Source organism: Herpailurus yagouaroundi, unplaced genomic scaffold (assembly GCF_014898765.1).
Source record: "Herpailurus yagouaroundi ecotype Mexico unplaced genomic scaffold, PumYag 186, whole genome shotgun sequence".
Lineage (NCBI taxonomy): Eukaryota > Metazoa > Chordata > Mammalia > Carnivora > Felidae > Herpailurus > Herpailurus yagouaroundi.
Window position 1 is genome coordinate 33,236,614 of NW_024412417.1, and position 26,888 is coordinate 33,263,501.

Sequence of the window (26,888 nt, forward strand, 5' to 3'; positions counted from 1 at the left end):
ACCACCCTCCATGTACCAATTTTCACAGGCGAATGGACAAGTACCCAAAACACACTCTTCTGTTTTACAACATTCCTGGTTTTCATTCACGGAAAGAGTAAGCTGCTGGTGCATCATTCTGCATTACCACGAGACAGATTTCCAAAGATGATGTCAACAGGGCAGAGTCTGTGCCAGTTTTTTTTCATATTCGATCCGCAGTTGACAAAACTAATACTTGGACAGCTGGCAGAGCAGATCTGGTGACCCGCTCCTAAAGCCACACATGCTTTTTGTGCATGGTGACCAGGGCGACGGATGGCAAAGAACAGCAGCAGGGGGCCGTGGCCATTCCTTTCATTCCGGAGGGACACCAAGTACGGGGTTTCCTGCACACGCCTTCCCCTATAGGCTCTGCAGTGACCCTGGTACCCAGCAGCTCTCCGCAACGCAGGTGCCATCGGCTTCAGCACAGCACCACAGACACGGAGCGAGAAGAACAGCCTTCTCCAGGCCCAGGGAAAGACAAAAGAGAAGAAAACCAACACAAAAAGCAGCAACCGATAAGCAAGCTGAAATACAGTTCTAAGGAACAAACGGGAACAGATGTGAGACAGTCTCAGACTTAACGATGACTTTTACACAGCCTCAAAATCATTTGACGCTAACAGATTTATAACATTTGGGGGGTAGGATGGCTGGGAAATGCAAGGATGAAGTGCTTTGCTGCAAATGACTTGAACAGATGTTTGCTAAGTTTATCTCAAATCTTCTCGTACGTGTTAACGGGAGGTAATTAGCATTCACGGGAGGAGGACTTCACCTGAATTTCATAGAGTTGACGTCTATTAAAGTTAACAGACAAAAAGGCAGAGCCGTGAATGTTCTTTTAAACTGGCACCTGAGAGTCTTCGCAGAAAGCAAAATCGGCACAAACTGCCAAAATTTGCACTCCAGATGACAGGCATCCTGGCAGCTCCCAAATGCCCAGCCCTCCCTTCCGCTGTCTCTCAGCTTCTGTACATGCCATTCCCGCTGCTGGGACAGTGCCCTTCTTGCTGACTTCCACGCACCCTCGTGACCCTGCCTGGATGTCACCCAGATGGGAGTGGCACTCCTGGAGCTCTGCCTCCAAGGAGCCCCCTCACAGTGGGAACTCTGCACCCATCACTACCGGACGCACTGTTCCGCCACTGTTCCCCGTCCCTCTCACCCCACTCACCCCATGGAGCATGTCTCCTCCACTACGACTAAGCTGCTTGCTGCTGGGGCTCGTGTCCATGGCGTGGTGCCTGGCGTGAGCAGCGCTCAACAAATACTTGCTGAGCGATGGAAAATGGAAGGAAGACATCACCGGGAAATGGGGGGTGGGGTGTCATTAAAGACAATAGAAATGTGAACAAACACAAAATAGATCTGGTTGATCCTTCTAGATCTTTCTTAAAAAAAAAAAAAAAAAAAAGGTGTTTTTTGTTTTTTGTTTTTTTTTAATCTCCAGCTGGCTAGATAGAAGTATCACAGAATTTAGACGCCTGGAACTGGAAGGGATCCCGAGTCACATGGCCCAATATCTGTATAATGCAGGGAACATGTGTCTGCCTTGCCCAGAGCCAAACCCATCGCTGATGCTCTGTTCTCCCGGCAGATGATGCTCCCCGAAGAGCCATAAGCTGCAGGCCTGTTTTTCTGCAGGAGAATAACAGTACACAAATTAGAGCAGAGGGTTTTTTTTTTTTTCTTTCCACTGTTTCAACTTTCCCCAGTTTATCATCTCCAACAGATGCCAAAAAACCCACAAAAACTTAGAGGAGTTAGGACTTCATACTCAGAGGTGGGTGTTTTTGTCCTTGGGAACACGGAAAGTATCAGTGTTCTGAAAGGGATGCTTTTTGCTCCTCTCTTCTCGATAAGGCATTCATGAAGGGCACTGGAAGGGAACTTTAATTCTTAACGGTGCCCAGCAAGGTCCTGACACACAGCAGATGCTCAAAATACCAGAGTTGGTCTTTTACCAACATAAACCCAACGTTGACCACACCCGTTTAACGTTCGAGGCCCTCCCTTCTTCTCCTGAAAATCCCGTTAGATGGCACAGGGCAAAGTGCTTTTCAGGAGTCACCTAAAAAGTTAATTAATGCCAATCAATTTTATTACTAGGATAATAAAGCTAGGATCCAACCATTGTGTGAGGAGAGGCGTTACAGTGGCAATGGCCACCTTATGCGTACAGAAGCAACACTCTGAGGAAGGAAAAGCCGGTAGCAATGTTCAAACATCGTTTCTTCTTTCTGCATAAAAAATTACGTTAAAAAGCAGAACAACAGAATTTCAATGCCTCACCAAGCTCTGATAGTACAAATGAAACCCTATCTTGAAGACTTGACACAGAATGCGATTCCTCGTATTGAGCACGGTTGCCCAGTTCAAAGGCCACCCTCGCCCACATCCCAGCCCCTTCCCGGCATCCCTCTGGAGAATCAAGACAAAGGAAGGGGAAAAAATATATATGTGTATATATATGCATATATAGCTACTCTGATCACCTGGAATCCCTTCACCCATAAAGGCAACTTCTAACTATCTTCCTTCCCGTACATTCTCTTCCTTCCCATTCCCTGCGCAAACCCACAAGGAAGGAAAACAATGAGTTCACTTGCAATCACCATGACTTTGACCTTTAAATGTTTAACCAGGGGTGTTTTTTAAGGGCCAGATAAAGAGGCAGGTGATTAGTTTTCAACATGAGTCACAATATCCCCACAGTGAAATAATTCAATTAAATATTTAGTGGCCTTCGGTTTTGTTTGAGGCGCTGTGTATGTCGGGGCCTTGTTAGCTCTGGCCACCATCTCACGAGTGAAGAAAGAGTCCGCTCCCAGGCAGGGCCGAGTTGCTGAGGAGAGAGAAGGCAGCCCTTCTCTCCAGCACTGGAAAGCATAAGTGTCTCTCACAAGCAGAGGCCTCTCACAGAGAAATCCTTACTAAGCCTTGGAGGGCCCCCAAAGATTCTCGCGAGGGTTCCCCGCACTTAACTGTAGGTTTCAAGCTTTGGTTGGGTTTTGCTTGTCTCCAGGTGACATGTTACCATGAGCTGGCTTTCCCCCCTCAGTTAAGACGACTCTCCCCAAGTAATATCCCAAGAAAATAAGGGGAGGGGGCCTAGGGTAAGGTCAGAGAACAGAAAACCCATCCCTGTCCAAGAACAGGACAGTAAGAACGATCGAACCTGTCTGCCTTCATTGGCCCTTCCAGAAGCTGGAGCCACAGGGATCAGGCAAAGCATTCAAGTGCTATCTATGCCAGAGGACTGTGTCATCGAAGGACTCTAATGATGAAAGATTCCCCAAACTACTCCGTGTGGTTGTTTTGAGGCATGTTTAACTTTGTCTGTTATCATATGAACTCACACAAATGTTTATCCTTCTCACAGAGGCCACAGGGATCAAACTGTATGCATTTGTGTTCATATGTATGTATTTCCCCAGAGAGTTTCCGTTAAGATATTGATCAATCACTTTTGTGGATGGCAATCACGAAAGGCTAAAATTATCGGGAAACACGGTCAGGCTCAATTCTGCGAACACCCCATTTTCTTTTTAGCAAACACAAATCAATCTGGCACCCGAAATAGTTTGGTGCCCTGACCCTCTCCCAAAAACAACTCATCTGCACAATGAACTTTTGTTTGAATTAACAAATCACCGCCAAAGAGTGAAATGTATAACATTAACCACCCAGCTGAAGCATCTGACTTTAAAACAAAACAAAAAACAAAACAAAAAAACCCAAAAAACAAAGAGCATCTAAAACACAGAAGCACCTTATAAAATATGCTGCCTCCCTGCCCTTCCTGGGGGAGACAGGAAAACTGTCTCCCCTTCTCTTATCATCTACTCAAAGTCATCAACCATTGCTTCCTGTCTGTGAAGAGGTAAGCACTAAACGAGCCTAAAACAAAGGAGACAGGCGTACTTGCCATCTCCATCAGACACGCTAGCCAGCACTCGTGCATGGGTTCGAGAAGGCTGGACACCGCGCAGAGCCCTGCTAGGGCAAGAGAAGAGCAAGACCCCGCTCTCCAGGACTGGAGCAGAGCGGGAGAGACAGGAACAGGTGCCCACTGTTTACTCTCAGTGACACAAGCGCTCCAAACCAAATGGCACCGTGTGTCCATGGCAAGGGAATGCCATGTTTTGAGCAGGGCAGGGCCTCTACTCGAAGATTCGCCGCCCAGGTTGTAAGAGGAGACGCAGTGAGCAGCAAGGATCAGTGTACGGAGAGGAGGCGGCCAACAGCAACCTGGTCTCGGTGGTGACGTGGTGGAGAAGCACAAAGGAAAAGGGCGGACACAAGGGAACTACAGGGAGTATTGGCTCCCAGCTAGACAGGGCCAGAGGGATCAAAACACGGGACCAGGGGACCTCAAGAGGGCCAGGAACAGACATGGAAAGCAGGAGGAGGCAGTTTGGTTTGGCAGACTCCACTGGGTGGACTGTACTGTGCCAGGCACACGGATGGCACGGACATCAACGATCGAACCTGTCTGCCTTCATTGGCCCTTCCAGAAGCTGCCTTGTTTGGATGGATGGAGACTAACCAGCAGACAGCTGGACTAGGAGACTGGAAGCGGAGCCAAGGAGGTAGATTTGCCCAGAAGAGGGATGTGTGGGCACCAGAAAGAATGTGCCCTACACATAAAGCGCTTTCCTCCCCTCCACATTACAAATGGCAGATGTCTGGCAAATGCCTGGAAATTTCCTGACACGCACCTCATAAATGCTATAAACAACATGCCCACATTTCCCCAGCCACAGACCTCGCAGCTGGAATAGCACATGGCCCCAGAGCTGTCAGCGCCAGGATGTGTGGATTTCAGATCCAAATATCCAAATCACCCCCTTTCAGGGAAATGGTATTGTGGGCGGGGCTCTGGGCTTGGGAGCCTGCAGGAGAGTCAATGAGAAGGTGCGGTGTTAAGTGATCGTCATCCTGTTGAACATTATCAAGGACTCTCCTCGTGGCGCTGCCTCCTGTGAGTTACATGCCCCCTGAAAGGATTTTTCTGAGCCTCAGTGTGCTCATCTATAAAGTGGGACTCTCTCCAGGCCTTGAAAGACTGCAGTTAAGGAACACGTGAGTTAAACCTCAGAAGAATACACTATAAAATGTTAAGCCCTCCACAAGCACAAGGGATTCTTGCTAAGAAGCAGAACCCTTCTGATCCTTGCATTGAACCTACCACATCAATTCTGACTCATTTTTACAGGTGGAATTTGGGTCCAAAGAAATGAGTGCAAGCTTGAGAACTGAAGAATAACAAAAGCTGAAACTTTAGACAGACCAGTACTTTCGGACTCTAACTTTCAACTCCCCAACACAGACGGCTTTCACAGCAAAGTTCAGCTGGTACAGACCATCTACTTTCGAGGCAGCTCTACTCCCAGAGGCAGCCCAGTCCTGGCTCCAGAGAGAGAAGGCCAGCTAAGTCCCCCATGCACAGAAACTGCAGCTTTGAGAATCGTCGTGAAACGGGCTGAAACACTCCAGCTGCAAGCACAGCTCTCTGCTGCCTTTCTTAAACACACCTAGTTCCTTTTATTCCCTGATGAACACGCTCCCAGGCTGCAGAAGGCTTTGGAAGGCTACACGCCATTTTCATGAGCAAATCCTCTTACAGGGCCTTTTCCAACCAAGAAATCCAGATGACAGGATGACGTCCCTGTAATATCTCCCCTGCCTCTCTGCACCTCTCAGTTTACAGGGTCAGTGTTCCACGGTCTGTGCCTCTGGCTTATGCATAGCGAGCACCTACTGTGTGCAGCAGAGCCTGCTGGCAGCCGGAAGGGAGGGGCCGTGTCTAAGCTGGACTGGAGGGCGGGTCTTGTAATCACAGCCCTATGCAGGCAAGGATGAGGATGATGGAGGAGGAGGAGGAGGAGGAGGAGGAGGAGGAGGAGGAGGAGGAGGATAACGACGACAATGATGACGGGGGACCCAACAAAAGCACAACCACAGGGACCCTGAAAGGCTATGGGAGAGGAAGGTGCAAGGGCGTGGGTCCTCCACAAGTGGAATTCACTTCTCACACATTCTAACGTGTCACCAGTTCTTGTCCTGGGAACATTCTACGTGCAGTGCTGGGCAGTTTCTCAGCTGCCTTTTCTGCCAGCATGCCTCAGCTAAAGGATAATGCCATGGTCAAGGCAGCCCCAGTCAAAGGGACCCTGAGAAGCATTACATCCACCCATTAGCCACCCCCCCCCCCCCCCCCCGGGGGGGGGGGGGTATGTGGGAGGGGACCTTGTGAGATTCCATTCTGTAATGCGGTTTGTTGGGAGCTACTCAACCTGCCACTGGAAAAGGGGTGATATGAGATGGGATGATTAAAAATGGCCAAAGCCCCAGGGGCGCCTGTGTGGCTCAGTCAGTTGACCACACGACTCTTGATTTCGGCTCAGGTCACGATCTTAGGGTCGTGGGATTGAGTTCCTCTTCAGGCTCTGCGCTGACAGCACAGAGCCTGCCTGGGATTCTCTCCCAATGGCATGACACTGTCATTGTCTACACACAGAACTGTTCCGTGGAGAGAACACTAGCCAGGATGCTAGTGCAGCACAGGTCATAAAGGAGCAGGCACTAAAAGCTTGGCAGGGGGCAGAGGGGTGCTTTCTGCCACAATCAGCGAGTATGAACTCCATCAGCCTCGCTGCTCCTGGGTGTCCCGCTCTCGGATCGTGTTCCCCGGAACACAGCACCAATGATCTCTTCCAATTAAACCACCGCCACAGGACACTGAATCCAACGACACAAACCGGCAGCAGGATGCTCGCTCAGCTTCAGGCTGGCATTTATGACCCTGATTAGCGGGAAGGCTCCGTCTCCCGCTCCCCACAGCTTGCCCGAGGAACCCAGAATGGCAGGTGAGCCCGGTAGGACCCTCCACCTCCCTCCCCCACAGGCCCCTGAAGCAGGGGCTCTGGAAGAGGGCACAACGACACTGATGGCAGAATCCAGAGAAGCCAGGGCTCCCTCACCTTCCCGTCTGCTGTCCCGCACGACAGCAGGGCTTTCAGGATGCACGAACCCCAAAGGGGGTTCCTACCCCGTTGACGAGAGCAATTTATAAAAGATCAAGTCACAGGCATTTTGTAAGCTATATATTCCTGTGACTGGGGGCATACAGCGGGCCAGAAACCGTGAGGAGCACTGACAATATTTCATTCAATCCTTACGGCAAGCCTCTGAGGCAAGTGGGGTGTTACCCACCCTCCATTTCCATTTCCCAGCTGGGGATGGGGGGGGCAGGCCAGCAATTCTGGACCCTGACTCCAACAAGCTGCCACAGCTGGGGGCCCTGAGGGCAGCACAGACCAAAGGCCACTGCCTTGACCTAAGAATCTCCCCAGTGACACCAAATGTCCTTTACTTCCAGAGCCAGCAAACACAGCACGCTGATTTCACAACGGGTGAGTCCTTCCAGGCACTGGAGGCACATACACATACAAAATAAAGGCAGGGTCTACACGTCAGGGCCCAACACCTCTGCACAGGTCACACTCTGTCCTGGCCCTGTCCACACCACATACCTGACCTGGCATCCCGGTCAACTCTTGCCTGTCCCTCACTCATCTCAAGGCTTACCATCCTAGGAGGTCTCTGGCCCTGCCCTGTCCTCGTCACCCCCCAAACCACATCTCAGGTTCTTGCCACGAAAGCCCCGGGTCTGCACAGCTCAGTCCTTGCTCAGCACTACTCTGCTGGTCAGCCCCATACGACACGTCCGACCCCACCACGCCCTTGGGTGGCTCTTGAGTATAAACCCAGGGTCCTTCAAAGGCAAAGGCTCCCAGCGCTGCCCATGCACCCCCTCCTGGTCTTCCGTGGCAGCCCCTGGAGTGGGAGATCTGGAGTTTGCTGGTGGTGGTGATTTGTCTGGTTTGGTTTTAACAGAAAGCAAACAGAATGGGGCAAAAGGGTAAGAACCATGACTGTCCACACTGCCTTTTATCGGCACACACACGCCACAAACAAAAGTCAGTAGAAAGAAGGTGGATCTTGCCACGAAGTCCAGATTTCTCCAACCAAATGGTGGTTGTGATCTTGGTAGCCAATGATTTAATAAACCTATTGTTGGGCAAAACCTTCGGGGAACTCCTATCTCAACGGCATTCAGAATCAGGTTCGTAAGGAACTGAAGAGCAGCCCTTCTACTTGAGTCAAACACGCTTTACTGACCACAAACGGTACTGAGCAGCTTTGTCACCCACTCTGGCCCCAAGATTTGGCACTGACCCTTATTGCTGAAGGGAAAAATGAGGTCCACTCTCGCCATAACAAATGGTTTTAAAAATAACATTTGTTGATTCCAATTTGATATCGTGTAAAGTTCTCATAGCGGTTCTAAGGGAGGGAGCCCCCCAAAAATCTGAGCAATGGCCACGCCGATGAAGCAAGTGGAATTAGCTTCCAAAGGTAATTAATCACTTCTCTTATGCTTCAAGGTGTGATCCAGATCTAAATTTATGTATGAAAATGTAAGTTATTCAAAATGACAAAAGAGCAATGTTCTCTAAGTAGCTTCCTTTGAGACCAGTAAGAAGGTTAATATACAGGCCAGTCCTTATTTAAATGGGAGCTAGAGGGCGCCTGGGTGGCTCAGCTGGTTAAGTGCCTGACTCTTGGTTTCGGCTCAGGCCATGATCTCATGGTTTCGTGAGTTCAAGCCCCGCGTCAGGCTCTGTGCTGGTAAACACAGAGCCTGCTTAGGATATTCTCTCTCTCTCTCTCTCTCTCTCTCTCTCTCTCTCTCTCTCCTCTCCTCTCCTCTCTCCACTCCCCCCACCCCTGCTCACACTATCTCTCTCTCAAAAATAAACACACTTTAAAAAATTAAAATAAATAGGGGCGCCTGGGTGGCTGAGTCGGTTGAGCGTCCGGCTTCGGCTCAGGTCATGATCTCGTGGTCCGTGGGTTCGAGCCCCGCGTCGGGCTCTGTGCTGACAGCTCAGAGCCTGGAGCCTGTTTCGGATCCTGTGTCTCCCTCTTTCTCTGACCCTCCCCTGTTCATGCTCTCTCTCTGTCTCAAAAAATAAATAAAATGTTAAAAAAAAATTTTTTTTGAATTAAAATAAATAAAACGGGAGCTATAGAAAGTGCCAATTCCCCCTAGGTTTCTTCATGCCTCTCTTCTTCATCCTCTCAAACCACACTGAATACATATTTACAAATATGAAGAGATCTCAATCTGTCACCAAGGAAGGACACCAACTGGAAAATAAAAGTCACCAGCCTGGTTTTCGCGACGAGCTCATGAGAGCAGCAAACTTTCACATTTCCTTGATCTCTCTTTTCTCTCCTGTTGCTAGAAACAACAGCAATAACAGTAACTAGCAGGTATGCAATCCACACCCTGGGTACTCAGAGTGTGGTCCCTGGACCAACACCCAGGAGACTTACTGGACACTCAGCATCCCAGGACCCACCCCCGACCTGCTGAATCAGAACCCGACTTTTACAAGATCCCAGGTCATTCCTACCCACGTTAGAGTCTGAGAAGTGCTGTTCTCTGGGATAGGCTGAAAAGATAGCAAATGATTTTTTTTTTTTTTTTAAAGTCCTAACGAACTTTGTGGTTTTACAAAGTAAGAAACTCTTCCTCGGACTCTTGGTTCCCCATCTACTGATAGGAAACACCATCCATTGTCCCCGGGTCTTTTCCCTCCTCCCTCTTTCTTTCCATAAATAAACCGCACTTTGGGTTAAAAAAGGTAGGAGGAGACAAAGACAGGAGGAAAGAGACACATGTGGAGCACAAGCCACAGAACAGGGCTACACTTGTCCGCCCGGAAAATAAACTTGCGAGGTGGGAGGAGGCACACAGAAGCCGCCAGGTGCGGCCCCCCTTCCAGACTGCACGTCCGCTACATTTAATCCTAGAAGCGTGGCCGTGGTCCTCGAAGTTTTAGAAGACTCGGGACCTCTTTGCTGCATGGCTCAGCTCTAAATGTATATGTAAACAGAAATGTGTGATGCTTGATGGACATACACCAGCCAAACGCCCAAACACCTCTGTTCCTATGAAGTCCCCCGCTCCCCCCATCCAGAGCACACAAAAACCCTTATCATGCAGTTGGCTACTCTGATTTTCAGCTTTCAGCTTATCTCCCAACTGCCAGGCTAAGTTGTTTGAGGCTAAGAGTGGGTTATTCATCTTCCTACCCTCCACAGCATGGCACGATCTAGTAGACAGCAGGTGCTCAATCACTGTTGTCACATGGATGTCTTGAGCTGTTCCCGTCTCTGATGCAACTTCCCTATTTTTAGGGGGAATCAACTTAATTGATGACTCCCGGATTTCTATTTTATTAGACTGTTCTCATGCCTTCCGTCTGGCCGCTAAACAAAATAATGAGAAAGGTTGCCTGGTCTCAATATTCTCACCTGGGCCAAATACAATGCCCAGCTGCATACGCCAAGCATCCGGATGATTCTCCGAGCAAAGTCTTCGACATTCCGCACTCTAAGGTTAAAAGGCACAAAGGTTAGCAGGCCTGTTGTCAGGCTCCTCCGGCTTTGAGCACAAAGCAGCCTCGGATAAGGATCCCGGGTGTAATCAGATTTTTTTCTTTCCTTCTTTTCTACTCAACAAGTTTTGAGAGTCCACAAAGACTAGGCCAATGAAACAAAGGTTATTAACTCAGGGAGCCTGCCTCTGAGAAGTTTTCCAAAGGGCAGCCAGTGTGACACAATCATTCTGACAGCTGTGACAAACTAAGCTTTACTTGCGGAGAGCCCTCTCTGTTCATTTAGCGCGATCGCTGGGGCCTCATGGTCCTTGTGGAGGAGACACACCCAGCTGACCGCCGAGAGCTGCAGATCTCCCAGGCCAAGAGACTTCAAGAACTGCCATACAACTAACTGAAGGCAGCAGCCCCACTGGAGAGGGCTCCCTTGAAAGCGGGCAGCTTCACCCCCTGGCACATAGGGCTCTTTGCCCTGTCACAGCCTTGCAGGACCGCCTTAGAGCCTCTGTAGAGGCACCTACAGTTACCACTTGCTCTGGGTGGGAGCTATTTATTTGTGCTCGTCTCAAAAGCCATCCCACTCCCTTCAAAACAAAGAGTTCAGGGGCGCCTGGGTGGCTCAGTCGGTTGAGCGTCTGACTTCGGCTCAGGTCATGAGCTCGTGGTTCACAGGTTCGAGCCCCACGTTGAGCTCTGTGCTAACAGCTCGGAGCCCGGAGGCTGCTTCGGATTCTGTGTCTCCCTCTCTCTCTGCCCCTTCCCAGCTCGTGCTTTGTCTATAAGAAATAAATAAACATTAAAAAAAAAAAGTTCAGATGAAGACAGGTTTTTAAATGAATTTATTTATTAATCCAATCCATCCTGAGGATATATTTTGTACAAGGGAACAGGGAAATGGGGCGGTAGCCAGGTAAGTAAAAAGAATCAAGGGGGGTTTTGGATGATGACTTTAACGACACCAGTGGCTAGTCCCGAGTGCGGGCTGTACAGGGTGAGGAGCGTGGTAGGCTGGGGAAGCAGGAAGCAGAGCAAAGGGCTCTGACGTGGACAGGCTGGCGCTAGGCTGGGTGGGCAGCTGAGCACGCAACACTGGCAGGAATGCAGGAGGGAGGGGGTGAGGTCATCTGCAAACCCCTAGCTGTGGCCCAGCTGCCGTTTCACGCGGGGGCCTGCAGGAAACAGGTGGCCGGTCGTCTCCACTCACATCCTGGCAGGCATGGAACCTCTGTGTCACATTTGGGCCTCGGATTCTTCGGCCAAAGTAGCATTATTGTGACGAGTCTTCAAGGGAAGGGGTGACCTGGCCCCAGAGTTACAGGGCTGGTCTTCACAGGTGCATTTTGGATGGATGCACTTGCTCATTCGTTCATTTTACGCAAATGTCTACTGACCCCCAGCGTGAAAGCTGCTATGGGGACGTGAAACCAAAGCAGGCTGAACTTGCCCTCAAAGAAAGTGTGCTCTCAGAGAAGACTTTCCCATAAGTTAGATCAGTGAAGGAAGGGAAACAGGTTTGGGAGGTTAGAGGCAGTAGATTAATTCCAGTTAGGAGTATAACAGAATTTCTGAAACTTTACCATGCATAATACAAATCACCTGAGAAGCTTTCCCTATGGGGTCTCTTCCTTCTCATAACATTCTATGATTCCTGTATCATTTTAGGGAAGAAGATGCTGACTATTTCACGGTATTATCCTCAAGATGGAGAATGTAACCTCTGACAATAAATCTAATAAAGATGTTAACCATAATTCTTTCATTATCTTTTTATATTTATTTTTGAGAGAGAGCACGTGCACATGAGAGCAGGAGAGGGGCAGAGAGGGAAGGGGAGAGAGAGTCCTAAGCAGGTTCCGTGCCATCAGCACAGAGCCTGACATGGGGCTCGATCCCATGAGCCGTGAGATCAAGACTTGAGCTGAAATCAAGAGTCAGATGCTTAACTAACTGAGCCACCCAGGTGCCCCAATCATAATTCTTTTATCCTAAAAAAAGCCAAGGAAATTTCACATTTTATAACTACCAGGTTTAAAGCTTGAACCCTGCGGCCCAAGTTTAAGGGTCTTTCCCTTCAATCAGTGGAGAAGATAGAGTCAAGAGGATACACAGAAGTGTCTGTGATCAAATCCACTACCCCTAACTGGCCCCACCTTAGAATTTAGTAATGCTGCTGAGTGGAGCTTCAAAGGAAGCCCGAGTCATACAAAAATCAGCTTGGAATGAGAAAAGTCCCATCTGAAACGGTAAAGGGGATCACACGCAGACATCCACATCCAGAATGTGGTGGAGATGCACGCCCTTTGGAACACTGTCAGGCAATGTATGGTCCATGATGCTATAAGCAGACACCTTAGCCTCAGGGCAGTTCTCTTCTCCCTGAGCTGCCAGAGAACTGAAGGGGCCACAGAGCTAATTGCCACCACTCAAGCATGAAGTTGAGATCTCCCCCAAATGCTTCCCTTCTAATAACCTGGGGGCTTTTAGATTAACACCCATCACATACATATTTCCTACCACTTTGGTCAGGACACAGGAGGGTGACAAGGGCCTCAAGGCCAGAGAAAAGAATTGGGTAGGCAGAGGAGGATGCTTTTCTTAATCACTAGTAATTATCGCTAGTGTTACAAGCAAATGAGTGACAAATATCATTTTGGAAAAATAAAAACAGCCCCTACAAGAGAAAGAATTTTAATTAAATGGGAAGACCGGTTTGAACTCACCAAAAGGCTGACCTGGCAAGCATTAACTCTACATTTTAACAAAAAAAGGATGTTGGGGTGCCTAGGTGGCCCAGTCAGTTAAGGGTCTGACTCTTGATTTCAGTTCAGGTCATAATCTCACAGTTCATGGGATTGAGCCCTACATCAGGCTCTGCATGGACTGCACAGAGCCTGCTTGGGATTCTCTCGCTTTCTGCCCCTCCCCCACTCACACATTTGCATTCTCTCTGTCTAAAGAAATATATTTTTTTTAATAAAAGGACTTCTAGGGGCACCCGGGTGGCTCAGTGGGTTAAACATCCCACTTCGGCTCAGGTCATGATCTCAGAGTTCGTGGGTTCGAGCCCCGCATCGGGTTCCGTGCTGACAGCTCAGAGCCTGGAGCCTGCTTCGGATGCTGTGTCTCCCACTCTCTCTGGCCCTCCCCTGATCACGCTCTGTGTCTCTCTCCCAAAAATGAATCCAACATTAAAAAAAAATTTTTTTAAAAACGACATCTATTTTTGAAATGCATACACAGTAATGAGCTAGGTTAAAAAAGTGTGGGCAAGCAGAAGTCCTGGAACGTCTGCTTTAACAAAGATATAAATCTCTAACAAAAGTGTGTCAACAAGCCCCTCTACATTGCTGTAAGAGTGTATGCTATTAATCTTTCTGATAGTGCTGACTTAGCAATTTCTTTTCCATGTAGCATTAAGGCAGTTATAGTCTAAATGTTTATAAACTTGGGATCTGGAAAGTCTAGTCAAGTAAGATTTTCACTAAATTTCTTGCCCCCAAACTCACAATCATATTAGCGAATAAGACACACCAGTATAACGAGCCTAGCACAGTCAGCTGACATTTCATGAGCACCTACTATGTGAAAGGTACTTTCACGTATACTAATTACTAGCTGGACCCTCCCACCTGCGGTGCTGGACAGGAGCTGTTCATCCCATTTTACAGATGAGGAAACTGAGTGGTTTCCCTTTGGTCTCAGAACCGGTAGGTGGGCCAAGCTGGGGTAAGAACCCAGCCCAATCACCGTTCTTCCATCCTCTGGCCTGTTTCCCACGAAGCAACGGGGCAGGGGGGTGGGGGGAGGGGACAGGGGAAGAAAGGCAGTGACTCCAGCTCAGCAGAAAGACTATCCCGTCTGATGTGATGGCTGTTTATTTTAAGAAGTCAGAGCAGGAAAGGAGTCAGAAATGAAATCTACACACCTTAAACAATTTATTTTAACTTAAAACATTCATTCCTCAATCCTGTGATGAAGGGCCAAGGTCTTTTGAGTATGGATCTGTTGACTAAAGTTCCATGGTCTTTCTACAAAAACCATACCCACAATGCCTCAGTACAGGTTCCTTCAAGGAAAGCCTCACTACTTCTAAAGAGAAAAATCCCTCCTCAATTTTAACCACCACCATCATGCCCCTTCTTTATTTACACTGATGCATCTCAACCACACCTAAAACGATAGCAATTTTTTTCCTAATAACATTGCTTTTCAAGGCTTTCCAAAACACAAAATGTACTTTTCAGGAAAACAACTTCTCTTCACACTCAAATTTCATCAGTTTATATAATACTTCATTCAGTTACATAATTCAAGGGGCAAAAACAAGTTTGGAGGGAAAAAACACACTGACCAGTAAGCACGGCACTATCGGGAAGGAGGGAGCAGACGCGCCGGGGGACAGGTGACAGAGCAATCCCAGACCTCAAGGGAGCAGTGCCCAGCAGGCCCACTGGAGGCCAGTTAAGACAGCTTCTAACACACACACACCTGTAAGCACTTTGGGGCAAGCACTAGGTGAAGTTGCCATCAAAAAGCAGGACGGTGGGGCGGACGCCTGGGTGGCTCAGTAGGTGAGGCATCCAACTCTTGATTTCAGCTCAGGCCATATGACCTCATAGTTTCATGAGTTTGAGTTCGAGCCCCACGTTGGGCTCTGTACTAAAAGTGCAGAGCCCGCTTGGGATTCTCTCTCTCCCTCTCTCTCTCAAAATAAAGAAAGCAGTTTCAGAGAGAAAGAAAAGGTGAGCCCCAACAAATGTGGATTCATATAACCATGACTTTGGCAAGTCCCAGGATCTCTCTGAGCTTCCATTCCTGTAATGTGTGGTTAAAACAGTGTTTTCCCATGCAGCTGCTGCAAAAAATTAAATAAGAACATATAAAAGCACTCAGCCTTGGGGCGCCTGGGTGGCGCAGTCGGTTAGGCGTCCGACTTCAGCCAGGTCACGATCTCGCGGTCCGTGAGTTCGAGCCCCGCATCAGGCTCTGGGCTGATGGCTCAGAGCCTGGAGTCTGTTTCCGATTCTGTGTCTCCCTCTCTCTCTGCCCCTCCCCCGTTCATGCTCTGTCTCTCTCTGTCCCAAAAATAAATAAACGTTGAAAAAAAAAAATTAAAAGCACTCAGCCTTGGCCCCAAAACACTGAACTACTCAACATACGTAAGTTCACTCTCTGCCTTATGTACCTTTCTTCCATAGCACCTAGCAATGGACTTCAAGGTAGAAAGCTATAAAGATGGATGGATGGATGGATGGACAGGCAGCCTGAGAGACAGACAACTGGTCCAGTGAAAGTACTAAAAACACTTCAGTTTAATAACTTCTTTGGCTCAAATGGAACCAAATAAATGAGTTAAGAGGCTATATCCTAAATCAGAATCTTCCCTCCCCAAAGACGGACGGAATTTCTAACTTTAACAATGAGCTTGGAAAGAAAAGAGGAAGGATAAAGGAGAGAGGCAAGCAGAAGAGAACTGTGAAAGTATCAGTCCTAGGTATTAAGCAGAAGCCCTGACTCACTGGTACATAAATCTCTCCCCCTCCTTCCTTCTAACCGTAGTTCTTGAGAACGAGGAAGCATTAGCACGGGTGTGAGGTTTTCAAGGCACAGAGAAATGTATAGACAGCTAAATCCAGCATAAAGGTTATGTACTTTTAGTTTTCAATAAACAACAAGTCTCAAAAGTTAAAAAGGAAACGGTTCCAGAAGGACAACCACGTGGTTTAGTTTCAAGTACTTAGCATTTCCTGAAAGGCACAGTTAACTGGAAAGATGTTCAAATCCTGAAACGAAGCAGGTGCAGGGTACATGCTTTCAATGGTGCCAGTGATATGAATGGAAAGCAGGCAGAAATGGAAAGCCCTAAGCATAGCATGTCTTCGGATTTTTTTTTTTAGAAAATGAATCACAACAGATAAAGCTTTCACTCACTCTGGAGATTCTTTGTTTACAAAAGCTCAAAGTGCTGGAGAGGACACACCTAAAACCTGGGATGCGACACTATATTCTGGGAAGAAAAGCATCACAATTTTAAATAGGAGCCTCACACATCAACTTACCTTTCTCAAGCGCTTTCAGCTAATTCCCATCTTCTTTCTGACAACCCATCTTTGGTGGGCCCAACTAAGCTTTAAAACTATTAGGTCTCCAGGCATCTCCTCAGCTAGTAACGTTAAGCATTGACTCACACAATTTGGGAATAGGAGTCTCTTAAGACAGTTTCGTTTGTCCTCTGTGTTTTTATTTTTTTTTTCAACGTTTATTTATTTTTGGGACAGAGAGAGACAGAGCATGAACGGGGGAGGGGCAGAGAGAGAGAGGGAGACACAGAATCGGAAACAGGCTCCAGGCTCTGAGCCATCAGCCCAGAGCCCGACGCGGGGCTCGAACTCCCGGACCGCGAGATCGTGACCTGGCTGAAGTCGGAGGCTTAACCGACTGCGCCACCTAGGCGCCCCTGTCCTCTGTGTTTTTAAAAGACGATATGAAAACAGTCAATGGCCTATGTTTCTCTAAGCCTCAGTTTCCCCATCTGTTAAATGGGGATATGGTGGAACCCATTTCAGTTGGCTGTTGTGAGAACCAAAGATACCTAACTGACTTAGTGCATCCTGTGCAATAACTCCTTAATCCTACTATCATTCTTCTGGTCTATAAAATTAACAGAAACAACCAAAACTAAGGATCTCTGAATAGTCAAATTAGCAACGTGGAAAAAAAAAAATTGGTAACACCTAGTCTTAATGAGATACCCCACTGCCCGGTGGGGGATTAACTAACCAAATCCTTCCAAAAGGAGCATTTGGCAATAGAGGGCAAAAGCCTGGGGGCGCCTGGGTGGCTCAGTCGGTGGAGCCTTGGACTTTTGGTTTTGGCTCAGGTCATGATCTCACAGTTGTGAGATCGAGTCCCGTGTCATTCTGCGTGCTGGGTGTGGAGCCTGCTTAGGATTCTCTCTCTCTTTCTGCTCCTCTCCCCCATGCACTCACACACTCTCTCACTCACTCACTAAAAATAAAAAGAATAGAGAGGGCAAAAGCCTTAAAAATGCGACTGCCCTTGACTCAATGATTCCACCTGAGGACCCTAACCTAGGGAAACAAGATTTGCAAAATGATGAACAGAAATGCTTAGTGCAGCATCATTTGCAAAGACTGGAACATCAGAAACATAGTAGAACCAACAGCGGGGAGATGGCTAACTAAATGGTCATCTGCTTGTATGAGTGTTTCTGCAGCCATGAAAAAATTATTACAATATGGTAATTTAAAAATTAAAATCTGTAGCTAAAACTTGGGAGACTTTATATGTAATATATGAATACATTTAAAGTATTATGTATTCACACAGTTAAATTATATACGTGTGTGTGTATATATGTACATATGGAAAAATATTCTCAGGAGTACAAAATATTATATTAGCTATTTCCACATGGCGAAATGACAAGGTAGTTTTCATACACTATAAAAAGGTAAGTGCTATAGTTCTGAAATTCTGTAAAAAGTTTAAAAATCAGGAAAAAAAGTGTATGAAGTATGTGTGACAAAGAGAAAAAGTACATTAAAGAGATGTCCCACAGCCCATTTCCATGAAAATCAATTGGAAGCACATCATTAGGAGCTAATACTTGAACACAGAAAGAAGGCACAGAACACGATCCCCTTAGGCCCACAGCTTGAGCTACATTGAGCCCGGGGTCATCTCCTTTAAGACCGGGCACATGGGCTTTGCTCATTTCCATGTACTATCATCTGTGTCTCGGCAGGTGTGGAGGGGGGCCTCTCCCAAACCTCAAACCACATTTAAATGCATAAACAGCACATAGTTATGTAGCACTTTGGTGGTTTCCCTGGCAACCTTATCTCTGTCTTCTTTTATCTCAGCTACACATGATACAGTCTTGGTCCTACAAAGTCCCTGAGATCACTGCCCGCTACCAAGAAGCCAACCAGGGCAGGACGCTCACTCGCTAAGAAATCCTAATTAACAAATCTGTTCACACCAATCCCATCCCGCAACAATTAAAAAAAAATTTTTTTAATGTTTATTCATTTTTGAGAGACAGAGACAGAGAGAGACAGAGACAGAGCGCGAGTGGGGAGGGGCAGAGAGAGTGGGAGACACGGAATCCAAAGCAGGCTCCAGGCTCTGAGCTGTCAGCACAGAGCCCCACGAGGGGCTCGAACTCAAGAACTGAGAGATCATGACATGAGCCAAGTCGGACGCTTAACTCACTGAGCCACCCAGGCGCCCCTCATCCCACAACAATTTTTAACAAGAGAACCTTGATACGCATTCACCATTTGAGTTCCAAACTGTGATTTTCATGTTACCAAAATTTAATTTTACCATCACGTAAACACAATTAATCTTTTTCACTAAGTGAAAGGAAAAAGGAAATTACATTTAAGTCTCCAACTTTGCTAACTAGTACTAAACACATACCTGCTGTGTCCGCCTCAGGCCCCCCCTGAGTAGCAAGGAGGGGGGTTTCCAGACCTAATTTTAACAGGGGAATGTCAAACTGGCAAGGCTCCCCCAGGAGCTGTGAGCAAGGCTTTGACATCTGAATAGTACAGACAGAATATTACAAAGAGACCAGTGGATCGTTTCAAACAGGATGGAGAGACTTAAGTCACCTATTTTATTTATTTGTTTGTTTATTTGTTTCGTTTAAGAGACAGTGTGTGCAGATAGGGGAAGGCGAGGGAGAGAGGGGGGAGGAAGAGAGAGAGAAAGAGAATATCTTAAGCAGGCTCCAAGCTTAGCGCAGAGCCCAACTCGGGGCTCCATCCCACAACCCTGGCATCATGACCTGAGTGGAAATCAAGAATTGGACCATCAACCAACTGAGCCGCCCAAGCGCCCATAAGCCACCTATTTATGATTCAGTAGCTATCAGGGGACTTTATTTTTTTATTTTTTATTTTTTGATGCTTGTTTATTTTTGAGAGAGGGGGAGACAGAGCGTGAGCAGGCGAGGGGCAGAGAGAGAGGGAGACACAGAATCGAAGCAGGCTCCAGGCTCAGAGCTGTCAGCACAGAGCCCGACACGGGGCTCGAACCCACAAACTGTGAAATCGTGACCTGAGCCGAAGTCGGACACTTAACCGACTGAGCCACCCAGGCGCCTCTGGGACTTTAAATATTTCACAGAATTTGTGTCTTCCCCTTAAAATGGTTTTTCTACCAAAATGTCTGCCTCGAGAAACCTAATGGAGTCAGATGCATCATGCAGACCCATTCAACCATCAACATGTATCAGAGGCCTGCTATTAACCTGGCACAGTGATAGGCCTCAGGACCCGAGAGATGAAAAGGGGACACCTGACCCAGAGAGGGTCTCAGGTTAGCGGGCCAAATACATCAAGTGTACAGAGGTGCATGGGGCTCCCCGCGCACAGGGTGGCTCGTGGGATGATGTCTCCTCTGACGGCAGCTGCACTGTCGTATCACAAGCTGAACGCGCACCCGTTTACCAAGTTGGGTTGATTTTTTTTTTTTAACTGTTTTCCCCAGATCTCATTTTCTCCACTAAGACTCAGCATGATTTTCAATGTTAAGCCCAAACCATGGACCTCAACTCTTTATCTTGAGTGCCCAGAAAGTGAAAGTGACCATGTACATTAGTATTTTGAGCACTCTATGCTTTCAATGAAAACAATTGTTCATATTCCTAAGCAGGAAAAAGCCTTCCCCCCTGCCCAGCACCCAGCTTCCTCCTCCACCCTCAGGCCAAGTGGCAGCAGGAGAGGACCATTCCTCATTCAGGCCCACAGACTCTCGCCTCATCTCAGAGACTGTGGTACCTTCAGGAGCTGCTAATGCAAACGGGTCCCAATTGCTCCTGCTATATCTCTCCCCCTTCTCTCCATTTATCTATTTAGAAAAAAATGAAGTATTGAAAATACATTTAATGGACAGTAAGGTTTTTTGAAAATTGTACTTAACTCATTTTTTTGAAAGCAGTCTGGGCCATGCTGAAATCTCAAGTTGTTTGGGCTTCTTTGGGGAACCAGGAATCAATTCCCTCCGTGTCTTTGCCCCTTCTTTCCATTGTGACATGGTCAAGGCCAAGCTCACAAGCTTATGAGTCCATTAACTCAAAAGCTGAGCCAACTAAGCTTTAGTCAATTACATGTTAAATAGCTGATGATCTGGAAAATGTGTAACAATGAAGACAGCTGACATCTAATCAGCATTTCTGGGTAAATAAATGGAATAAACGATCAGATACAGGAAGCCATTCTGCTGTCAAATCCATACTTTCATTATTTAGATAACCTGCAAGAAATCCAACGGCAAGATCCTCCAAGGCTTCTCAACTGTAAAAGAATAAATGCCCCTGAGTTTTAAGCCTTCCATACAGAACAGTCATTAGAAAGCTGTCACCCAGCACCTTGAAGGAAAATTTGTGTCATCCATTTGTCCTACATAAACATGTTGTACAACTTACTGGATTATAGCTAATAGCTATTTTCCACACAGTTAAAAAAAAAAAAAAACCACTGCATCATTACACATACCTTCTTTAAATAGAAGGGATTTACCTACATGTTCAAGAACTACCTCAAACTAGAATTTCCTATTATTTAAGTTTTATATACGTATTACGTTATTCATGTCTGGATACATCCAAATTTAAGATCTTTTATTTAACAGAATTTTTTGACCTTTATTAGATATCAAAGTTTCTGTTTTTAACAGTTTTTAACCTTAATAAAACAGGTTCCACTACACCAAAAAAGGTGTGTGTGTGTGTGTGTGTGTGTGTGTGTGTGTGTGTTGAAGGGTTACCATTCCTCTAATCTTCATTGTCGTATTTTAGCCAATTTCAAAAGTACTAAGATAATTTCTCATCTCTTCATATTGACACAGCTTTGTTACAGCCACACATGCCCTCATCTCAGACTTAGGATACAGGAAGCAAAAGCCATCTTCACCTCAAACAGCAGCCATTGATGACTCCTGACCAGGAGATGTTTCAACACAAGGTAAGAGAGAGAAGGTGAGACACCCTTCATGGGCTGCAGTGAAATGGGCATCACCAGGCAGAGAGTTCGCCAGGATGAAAAACGCTATTATTTATCCAACACCTGTGGAGTCCACATCTGCATTGACCAAGTAACATGGGGTGTGCCACAAGCCTGCCCTCCAAGACCCTCTACAATGTCCAACCTCTATGAGAAGCCCCCCAAGCAAGAAGGGATCATGATTTAATCTTCTCCAAAATAGCTACCCTTTCTATCTTTTGTGAGCTACTTGCCATCATTCTCCAAAAGATTTCAGAAAATAATAGTGATAAACAGCCATTTCCATTCAGACTGAACCCTGAATCAGGAGTTGGCAAACTGCAGCCATCAGAGCAGATATGGCCCACGGCCTGTTTTTGTAAATAAAGTTTTACCGAAACACAACCCGGGCCATCCATTTAGCTCTTTTCTATGGCTGCTTTTGTTCTACTAGGGCAGAGTCCAGTAGCTGCATTAGAGATGCTGTATCTCTCAAAGTCTGAAATAGTTACTTTGTAGCCTTTCAGAAAAAGTATGCCCCAAAAGGTACAAAGCATTTAAACCTCTAGGAGGTACATGACATTACCAGCAGGAGGCAGCTCTTACCCAAACAGTACCCTCACGTGGTGCAGTAGACTGAGGGGCAGAGGCTCTGAGACAGGGACTGTGCCTCTTACCAACTTTCAGGACAACCACATGACTCTGGCAGGTCTCAGCTTCTCCAGCTACACCATCAGGGCATCGAGATCTATTTCACAAGGTTGTCGTGAGGATCAGACATGACAACACATATAAAAAGCCCCTAGAACCAGGCCTGGTATTCCTGAAGGCGCTCCGTTAATGCCAATGACCCACCATCCATCCTTCACCAACCGTGGTTACCTGAGTCAGAGCTTAGTACTGAATGTGAATCACTGAGATACTCCCCTTCGATCAATGAGGCCCCTATTGCCATGATCTCAAAAAAGATCACAGACTCCGTGTAATCCAAAGAAAAGATGCAATGCTCTCTTCTTTGTTGAGCCACAGAAAGTTAAAGGCTCAGGATTTTATATTCTGGTGTTTGGGGAAAAATACTGTGGACTGTTTCCAGATGGAATCTTTCAATGCCAAACTTCAGGCGGCCTCTAGGATACGGAAAGACCCAGAGCTTAGCCACCTACAGTCAGTCTTTGAAGGCTGTGTGTTTAACCTCATTAATAGGAAGCAAGTAGAACAGGGTATCCCCAGACAGTGATAAAACCACACCCTGGACTAGCCGGAACTGTGAAGAGAGGATGTTTTAAAGGGCTGTGAAATCCCACTCCTGTTGCTTCATGCTGGTAGGAGGTATGACTCCAGCCAGAGTACACAGCAATGACAAGGAACGAGATCATCAGGACATGGTGTGGGGCAGGTGCCCAATGGGACCAAGTCATGAGAATGCCCTAGGTCAGGGGCAGCCACGTCTCCTCAGCCCTCTCTCCTGTGCTCCCTTTTGCACCCCGTCCCCTCTGACATTTGCAAACCAAAACCATGCAGCTTTCAACCACCCCAATCACATTTCCCTGCTTCAGGGCAACTGATCCAAAAAACAAATCCCATGAAGTAGGTAAGGCAGGGTTTGGGTGTCAGCTTTACAGCTGGGGAAACTAAGGCTCAGAAAAACAGTGTGGCCTGGCAGCAAGGTCACAGCTATCTGACTTACCCACCACTCCATACCCAACCCCAGGGCCTCGCAAGTCCTTGGCAGTTTAAATACAGGTACTTAGTCAACAATTGTTTAGGGCCTAGAATCAAATTCCAGCTATTCCATCGACTAGCCGTTGACCTTGAGAATGTCAATTTACCTCTCTCTACCCAAGTTCATCCATCTGTGAAATGGAGATAACAGTTAACCTACCACACAGAGTTGCTGTGAGACCTAAATGAGTTAATACATGTGGAGAGCTTAGGACAATGCCTGGTGCAAAGCAAGTGTCCGTTAAATGTTGGCTACTGTTATTTGCTGAACTGAATCCACCTGACTTCATCCCAAATCTGTGGACCACCTTTTGCCTTCTCATTCACATAGTCCTTCCCTAAACACACAGACAGCAATTTTTTAAACTATGACCTGAGAAAAGCCAACTCCTAGGATGTCAGTATTAAAGCACAAGGCAACAAGAGCCTTTTTCAGAAGGACATCTGGCTTACGCTGATAACATGCCACAGAGTAAGCTGATAGCAGCAGTCGGTCACGTGTGGAAGTCTCAAATGAAAACCTGAGCAGGATGTGCCCACTCAAAGAGCATTGCTTTAATACAGTTTGCACATGCACAAAAATGACACTGAACCGCTGTACCTGTCCCTAGTCACCAAACACCAGTTCTGTGGCCATTTTTTGCCAACGATGACTACAGTTGTGAACATGTTACATCGGAAACATTTCTTAAGGCTTCTGCCCTCTAAATAAAGGCTGCTGCTGATTCTCCAGCTGCAGAAGGGCCCTTCCCTGAAACCACAGACCAGATAAAGAACAATGCGAAAGGGTTCACAAGAAAAGAAGTCATTTCGGCTGCTCTGGGACATGAATCTCCACTAGGTCACAGAGTTCCACCCAACACCCAGCAAAAAAAAAAAAAAAAAAACCCAAAAACCTCGCTCAGGAAGAACTTGCTAAATCATCCAAGGGGCTCAGTGACAGGAAAATGCACTGAGTCTGGGTCACCCTGATCCCTGGATCAGGGGACCCAGTGACTTCCTGTTTGCTGGGGCTTCGTCCCTTCCTTATCTCAGAGCCACTGCACACTCCCTCCCAGAGGGAGAACTTCTTCTATGGTTCCTCCCAGACTCCCACTCCTCCTGGGGAGCAGGAGAGACCTGATTCTGTCCATTTCATTTTCCTTAAAGGATTTTTCACTCCCCAACTTCAAAATTCAGTTCTAAGTCTACCTCCCTCCAGCGCCCTTTCCCGGCTGCTTCCACAGGTTTTAACCACTGTTACATCCACCTTGTCCACTAGGAATCACACACTGTGTAATAAATGGATGGGACCCAGGACACATCTATTCCAACTTCCAACCCAGTAGAGGAATTTTTTCTGTACACTGGCATTGTCCAAGAGAAATATAATGCAGTACACAATGTAAGCCACAGGAGCAATTTTTAAATTTCTAGGGACAACGTTACCATTTAAAAGAACGAGGAGGAATTAATTTTCATAATATATTTTATTTAACCCAATACAGCTACAATATGGTCATCTCAATACGAAAGGCAATCTACAAATTACTGACGAGATGCTTTAATTCTATTTTTTATACCAAGTCTTTAGAATCCAGTGTGTATTTTCCACTTACAAATCTATCTCCATGCAGACCAGTCACATTTCAAGTGCTCGACAGCCATAAGTGGCCAGTAGCTACAGTATGGGACAGGGCGGTTACCCCATTGTCTGTGGGCATTCCTACAGTGCAGGGGAGTGTGTTCCTTTAAACAATATACAGGAAAAACACAGTTCCTTCCTACAAAGACAACACATTGGTTATGTCAGTTAGCAAAGGCTACTACGAGTGAGAAACACAGGGCATACTCGCAGACCCAGCATTTCCTGGGTAGTTCACTACAACAGCAACTTTAGAGATCTCGTGGTCTGACTTAACAGGTAGGAGAGTGAGATCCAGAAAATGACTGGGAATAACCTGAAGTCACACAGATGAGCAATAGAAGTGGGAGGCCTGAAATCTACACGTCTAGTCAAGCATTCTTCAAATATTAAATATCTCTCTCTCTCTCTCTCTCTCTCTCTCTCTCACACACACACACACACACACACACACACACACACACACACACACACACCAGAGTCATGTATCAATATATTGGGTTACCACTGTCTGCAATAGATGCATAATTTAAGATTAAAGCTGTTGTAGAAGGCAGCTTCCTCCCAATAAGCTCCAAATTTCTGAGATCTAGGAAATACGACAGAATCTCACCAATTCACTCCAACGTTCCACTTCCCTACCCTGATCTAGACTTAGGAATAGCCTAAGAAAACAAAAATAAGGAAGATAATCACAGACACACCAAAGCATGCCTCTTAATTAGGGGTAAAGCACAAAATGTGCAGAATGTCTCTATCTTAGAGGCTCTTAAGATGTATCCACCCCTCCTTCCACCATCAATGGACACACTTTAAGAGAGCGAACTTTGGGAATCTTACAAAAATGGGTAGTAACCTGTAATGATTGCCATCAAAACTACTTCTCAAGAGTAATCCCACTGAATCTGTTTTAATGAATCTCTACCTGAACACCCTGAAGGCTGTGCACCCCCAATACCTGTGGTAGGTTACCTATCGCCTCTGCAATCTCATTCACACTGTGACTTGACTGCAGCAAATTCTCTGCTTTACCTTGACCACCTATCCAAGTTATCCATTCCTCTGGAGACAAGTGTCAAAAGGAACCCACAGAACAAAACCCCAAACGTACTCGGTTCTGTGCCCAGACACATGAGGCTGGCCTAGATCTGGAAGGCCTGGATGGGAAAGCCCGGATCAATTCCTGTGTCCACAAGAGGGAACCCAGGAACCCTCTGAGGGATGACAGCTGGCTAGGGCCAGGAGGGAAAGGTATCAGCTCAAACTTATGTGTCAGTGAAATGTGTGGCTTACTCCACCATTTTGAAACAAACTCCTTGGCCAACAACTTCTCATATACTACGTCTTTTGTAAGTTTTTATTCATTACAACTACGTAGATAGAATATCCAGGAAAAGGATATAGACGCTGGCTTTAAAAAAAAATACAAAAAGGCCTTCATAATACGTACTTTGCATAAAAATACCCCTTTTCTGCTTAGGAGATACTACAAGGATAACTTTCCATGAGGATGTTGGGGTAGGTCCACAGTCAACAGAACCACTAGAAGTAACTCGCACTCAAAGAATGCTAAAAACTTAGAAAATCTTAACTCCCTGATCGCCTCAGTGCCCACCACGAGGCAGCTGTAGCCTTGGCTGCAGGAAAAGGCCTCTTTCCTGTCACAGATTCTCAGGCAGACTGGCAACATCTCAGGTTATTTACATTCCAGAGCTTCTACCGCTGGGTGGATGCTCCCGGAAATATCTTACTGCTACCCCACGTGAGGGTAACGAGGTGTATCATCGACATTAACCCGCCAGCTAAGAGAGGAGTCTCAACTCCAAAGAAAGGACAGACAGGCCTGAAGCATTCCTGCGGACAGCTGCCAATAATAGCCCAAGGATGAGACTCTTTGCTAAATGAACTATTAACCTGTTTTTAAATGTTTGACCCTCTTTTTCCCATCCAGTTTTCATTTTATTTTATTTTTTTTAGCGTTATTTTTGAGGGCGGCGGTGCAGATAGGTCTAAAGTGGGCTCTGC

At 46.7% G+C, this 26,888-nt stretch overlaps 1 protein-coding gene across 9 annotated transcripts in view; it reads right to left on the minus strand.

Annotated features, from left to right (window-relative positions):
* Positions 1–26,888, minus strand: part of MTSS1 (MTSS I-BAR domain containing 1) — a 165,215-nt gene that overhangs the window by 63,353 nt on the left and 74,974 nt on the right. The window lies entirely within an intron of this gene.